The sequence below is a fragment of the Myiozetetes cayanensis genome, unplaced genomic scaffold (genome assembly GCF_022539395.1).
Source record: "Myiozetetes cayanensis isolate MyiCay16 unplaced genomic scaffold, myiCay2020 scf6-25, whole genome shotgun sequence".
NCBI lineage: Eukaryota > Metazoa > Chordata > Aves > Passeriformes > Tyrannidae > Myiozetetes > Myiozetetes cayanensis.
Window position 1 is genome coordinate 49,981,166 of NW_026087853.1, and position 6,516 is coordinate 49,987,681.

Here is a 6,516-nt window from a genome sequence, read left to right on the forward strand (position 1 = left end):
ACGTCAACTTTAATTGAAAAAAAAACCAAAAAAACATGTTTCTCTAACTAGTAGTCCAAGAGTCTGTGGCAGGAATATTTGACAGCACACTCTTTCTCATCTTTACTCTGACAAGATTTTTATACCTTGCCCATGGAACATCAGAGGTCTTCACCCTAACAGCTGCCATCCTTTCTCAGTAATCAATACTGGCCCATCATCTGCCAATATGGGAAATTCTTTCCTGATCTCAAACAGGTATCATGATAGTCTGTATCATATAGTGTGTGACATCTATGTGTTCTGCTCCATAATTTGTCACATAGCATCAAGTCAAGTCTCTTGTAGTGTTTTTGAACACGCTGCATAGATTTTAACCAATCCATTCAAACTATTAGTTGCCATTTTTATTTAAGGATGTTCCCTTTGTTAGCCTAAGAAGCTTTAATATATGACAACAAAGAATAAAAGGTAATTTTAAACAGATCAAATTCTAGTTTTGCACCTACTCACAAAACTGCTCATTTTTACTAAAAAACAAGTCATCACTAAAATCCCATGGAACAACCACAGTACCTATCTCTTTAATGGAAATTCAGAAGATACACTGTTTTTTCAGCATAGCCGGTCTTAGGCTTAGCCTATGTTATCAGATCTAAGAAAACAAACCAGAAGCTAGTTAAACAAACCTGAGTTTAAGCTTTCTTTCTGACAAGTTGTGACTGTGCAGAAAAATCTTTTTAATGCTTTGGTGCTACCACCGCAGTTAAATATCACAGATGTTCACTCAGAGCTACAGCAACACAAGTGCAATTTTCACCATGTCAAAAATACAATATTGTACTTCCTACTCATCTTCTGGCTACAACATGACCACAAAAAATAAAAGAAGACAGGAAAAAAAGGAAAAAAATAAATGTGGGAACTGTCTCCTAGGGAAAAGTCTGGAATTTCAAGTCTTGGCACTATTTATGCATGCTATGATTTCTTATGCACAGTCTCTATAGCATGAAAAAGCCTACATCAAATATGACCATCTTCTGAAGATTGTGTGGGTTTCAAAAAATCACTTTGCACATTCCAGTGCTAGTAGGTACCCACACTGAGTTATGAATAACTCCTAACATGTCTCAAAGCCAGCAAGCCTCTGGCACTACTTCAGGATATTCCTGGCAAAAGAGAGTTTTCCTACAAGCATCATATTAGACTCAGGTAGCATTTTGGAAAAGGATATTCTACCTACTGGGCAATCTTTTTTAAGAAGGGGTCACCCAAAGCACTCTTCATTATACATAAATATGCAAATAGGTTTTTATTCCTAGATTCCTCAGAAAACAAGGCTGATGCAATCACATTTGTTTATCTGTTTTTCAGCAAAGCTTCCCACATCAGCACATTTGCAAGTAGAACTAGTATCAAAGATATGTTGAGTGAAAACAAGCTGTCAATAGAAGGAAAAGCTCAAGGCTGGGCTTGTGCACTTACTGGTCCCTAGAAAGGTTTACACTGGGAAGACCAAAATAATTTTCTTCTTTTAAAAAAACCAGGATGACAACCCTAGGGTAAAGACAGGAGATCCTTCCAGGTCATGGAAAAATATCAGATTTCACCATCAAGAATTTCATGTAGTTGTACTGAAAACCAGTCCACAGTTGCTCTTGTGCTCCACAACTTATTTGCTGTTACCTTTCCTGTTGTTCCCAGTACCAGTGTAGCTCAGCAACATTAGAGCTCAGAGATCAGGAGTAGTCTGTTCTGGTTGTACTCATGCATGCCTGTCCAGCCTTACTTCATTGGTTTTTCTTCCCATTTGGAAAGAGAATTTCCATCAGATTCACAAAAAACCAAGCTGGACAGAGAGGTTCTATGCATTAACCTCATTCATTACACAGGCCTCTTGGAAAGAGCCCTTATCTTCTAGTTCCTTTATGTATACGCATTTTCTGAAGATTTATTTTTATATAAATTTTATATAAATCTTTTATATAAAGTGTAGTGACACTACAAGTCAACAACACTCTCATGCACATGGTGGGATTCTTGGGGAGTCCTGTGCACGACCAGGAGTTGGAATTGATGATCCTCCTGAGTTTCTTCCAACTCAGCATATTCTATGATTCTATGACCCCTTTTTTTCTCAATTAAGTAGTAAAATCAGTATGATTTGACCTACAAAAGCAAGGCTTTACCCCATTTTTTTTTGGAGCATGGAGGAGAAAGAATCTAGAGCTTTAGTTCACTCTTAAATCTAGTTTAGAGCTCTGAAAATACATCTATATTTGCACTCTGTTCTCATTTAGCAGATAAGTGATAAAAACTCTCCTTTTCCTTGATGCTTTCAGCTGATGGTAGGCAGATTTTACATGGCTTTCTTCATCTGGTTTTTACTTTAAATATATATATATCTCCAGGAATGAATGAGAGCATTAGCCTCCACACATTCTGTACTTTATGCTATTTACTACTGGATAGCCCTAGAATATTTGCAGCTGGCTGCACTGTGTTTTGTACAATGTAGCTCTTTATCATGTTTTTTATCAAAGAACTGTGGTTTAGCACAAAATGAGGCAGCACTGCATTGAAGCTGTAATGTGGCTCAGGTTACCAGATTGCGTTTCTGATGATTTGGTATTAAAGTGCTGAACACAAATTGAAAAATCAACATTTAAGAAATGCAAGTGAGAAACGCTCTAAATAGAGACTGAATAAACTACAACATTATGGAGATTTTGCCTTACTTTCTATGTTAAAACAAGCAGCTTTGAATCAATACAAGTGAATCTCCCTATTATTTTCTTTCTGAGACATATCTTACACTAAACTTTCGCTAGCAGAAAGTCAGGGGTGTAAGGACATGGGATTGGGAACCAACACAGCTGTGCTGGCAGAAGGCCCTAGCATAGATGTGGTTTTACCGGCAAAATTGAACTTTTGCCAGCATAGCTAATTTCTCTCTTGGGAGTTAAGTTTTGCCAGTACAGCTGCGTCCAGACTGGGGATCACTGGCATTAACAGATTTTTACAGCTCTGCCATCACTGACTTGCAAGTGAAGGCACACTCAGTCTCAACATTGCAGTGGTTTGTCAACGTGTCCACCTTGGACTGTCTAACACGGCAACCACGACCACCTAACAAGAAAACAACTAAGCAAACAAAAAAGTTACCTGGTTTCCAGTGTCCTGAATGAAGCTCACTCTTTTTCTTCTCTTTCTTTCTTGTCCTGACTGCTTGCTGTAAGGGTACTAAAGAACACTAAGCTAAACTTAAAAGGAAAGTTGAATTGTCCTACTACCTCCTTCCTGCCTGGCAACCTCAAGTGTATCACATTCTCCTCATTCCCCTTACTCTCCACTAGGCCTTATTTCCTCTGGACTCAGCTGTGGTTTGCAGCTGATACCTATATTAGTAATTGCTATCAGCTGCAATTCCATCACCTAGTTATGGTCTTTGCACTGCTGCCCATTTCTCATCCTAAAGGACTTCTGCAGCATGTGATTTCTGATATGCTGCTGAAGCTGCACTTGAAAGTGTTGATTGACTACCACCCACATTCCCTTATCAGCTTTTGTCTTTCTCAAGCTTTATTGCCTCCAGCCTATAACTCTCTTTCAGACTGGGATCTCTTCTTTTTCTCTGGGAAAGAATTTCTGCTGCTGCACCAGATATCAGGCAGTAATGCTGCCCCTGCACATTTAAGTCAGTATTCCGCTCTAGTCAGAGTGCAACTTTTGTAGTTAGATGATGCAGAATACAATTGCCCACCCATGCCTCTTCATCAGTAAAAAATCTGAAGATGTTGCTCCACATTAATGACTGCAGAACTTGGTAACTCCTCTGCCCTTTACCTTTAGCTAAAACCAAAAAAAAAACAAACAAAAAACCCAAAACACCATGGTACTATTCCTGCTAGTGAGGGAGAAAGGCCAATCATAAAATATGGGATTATTTGACATCAAAATAATTCAAAAGAGTAGGAATATTCTGTTTTCCACCATCACTAGGAGCATACTCTAAGGAAAATGGAAAACTGTCTAAAACAGAGAAGATTTCATCATTTCAAGCATTTGGCAGCATGAAAACAATTACACTGATAAAATACTGAACATCTTTCATTGAAAGATTGTTTTTTATGCCTCTTTATAAAGCTTATTTAAACAACCACAAAATACATTACCTTTTAAAAGACTATTGTGTTCTTTGTTGTAATTTAAACTGACCCATCTAAATCTGTCATTTAAGTTGAATTTTTAATGATTAGAGCACTGTGAAATTACAATTCCCAGCATCGTTTGAGGATGCCTGCTTTTGGGTTCAGTTTCATATAAAAAACACAGAAGCAGCAATTAAATTCCAACAGCACACTTTGTTCTGTCAGGTATCATCAAGAGCAACATAGCCAGCACTTCCAAAGAGGCTCTGTACTCGGCAGTTTCGGAGGTAGTCTGCAAATATGCACAAGAGGTTGCTTTGTTAAAGTCCCTAAGCACAGCAAATTAATGCCTTGATTACTGATGTCCTCAAATGAATGTGTATCAACTAATAATAAATGGCAATTCAGGAAAAGATTTTTTTCCCTCCTATCCCAGATACATCACTGTAGGTGATATACAAAAACATTCCTTAAGAGAGGAAATTAAACCCAAGAAATGTGCCATCAGAAGATACAGAATTCAGCCCTGATGCACAGTGTCTTGCATCCTTTTTGGCACAAGGTTATAAAAGCAAAGGAATAATGCTTATCTCGACCATGCCATTTTTATCATCATGACTACAATAATCTCCAAGAAGATGAGCAATGTGTTTACACATCAACTGGATGTGAACTGGCAGGAGAGCAAGCCCTTCAGTAAAACGATACTTACCCTGAAAGGCAGCTGGAGGCACCATTCTGCAACAGGGACCCCTGATGGATGAAAGCCTCTACCCATCTCCTAGGACCTTACATGTTAGAGCTGCAGGATCTTAGGAAGACACCTGGGCCTAGGGTTTAGTAGCTTCCTGCACAGATAACAGTTATTTTGAATGTTGTCTTTTTGACAAAAGTGACTTTTCTTAGTCATTATCTGGAGGTATATTTTAGGGTTGTGGATTCTTCCTTGAAGATCAGATGCCTGCAAATTTGTTGATGCGATGGAATTTCATATGTCCAAATCTTCAGTGGGTCTTTCCAATGATTGTATTGTTTGATTTTTGTTTGTTACTATATTCATGTATTACATCTGCCTTCCCAAATTGCTGACTCATAATCTTAACCTTAGTTCTGCCTTTCTGCAGCATTTTGTCAAAGAAGCTCCACAGTTATATAATATCCAAACAAAAGCAGTAAATGAGCACAAGAAGCAAACAGGTGATACTTCCAGTTATTTGTTATTTAGTACTGGCATTGAATAATGTTTATTAATTTGGGAGGATATTAACTAATTTGCTAAGCACAACAATAGCCAGTTGGTTATCAATGAGGCTGGTTTTAGAGCAAACACATAAGACTACCACACTGTACAGGTGAAGCTGGCCTTTAAAATGTAAATCTATTTTCCTCTATAGTTTTTTTCTGAGTATATGCAAAACAGAGTTAGAACAAAGCCAGTTCCCTTATTTGATTGATTTTCTTTTAATATATATATTTTTTAAAATACTAACAAGTGATGATTATGCAGCCATGTAGACCTAAGAACCAAGTGAAATGGTCCAAATAATCTACCAGCAAAAGCACTATATGCTCTGTGTATCCTGTCCTTCATACCAAGGAGTTCTTACAGCCAAATATGATGCTGTGTTCCCTTTAGCCCCAGGAAAAGAGTAGTACTTGCCTAGGACACTGAGAGAGTCAAAGTTCAGCTTGGGATTCTTCCAGCCAGAGTTCTCCAGGCTACTGGCCTGGGCTGAATTATGAACAGCTTGGCTTTATCACACTTTCTTTTCTCCAGATTTAGTGAAGATACACAAATGCTACTAACTAACAATTATTGAGAGTTTCAAATGCCTCAAATTATGCATTGCTGAAACACTTTGGGGCAAGAGGAAATGATACAGATGCTAGTGCTTTGTAGTTTTCTTGTTTGCTTTTTTTAAAGGGAACTAGTTTTCATTTCTATTAAATGTGAAGAAATTAAGGCATTGGATTATCAAGTCTTACAAATTTATTTCTAACTTGAGGAAAAGATAGTGTTTGTCCAGAGAGGATATTCTGCCTTTTCTGGGGGGATTTTTTTGTATGAAATGAAAAGTTGAATTCTTAGCTCAAGTCCAAAGCAAAGCCCCAGTGTAACCAGGGGGATGCAATAAGCACGTCACCTTGCATCTGGTGGCCATATGAAATTGCACACTTGATTACGTACAACTTGTCACCTAGGCCAGGTAAGGACAGGACTGTGGTTCATACCAGCAAATGCCAGTAGATATTTTGCTAAAGCTAGGACTTGGGAGAGATTCCCACACACAGACACCACCAGTGTCAACCATATATTTCCTGAGTGCCCTAACTGTATAGGCTGCATATTCAACTTCTCCTGAGCTTTGCATTTCTCAGCTATTGT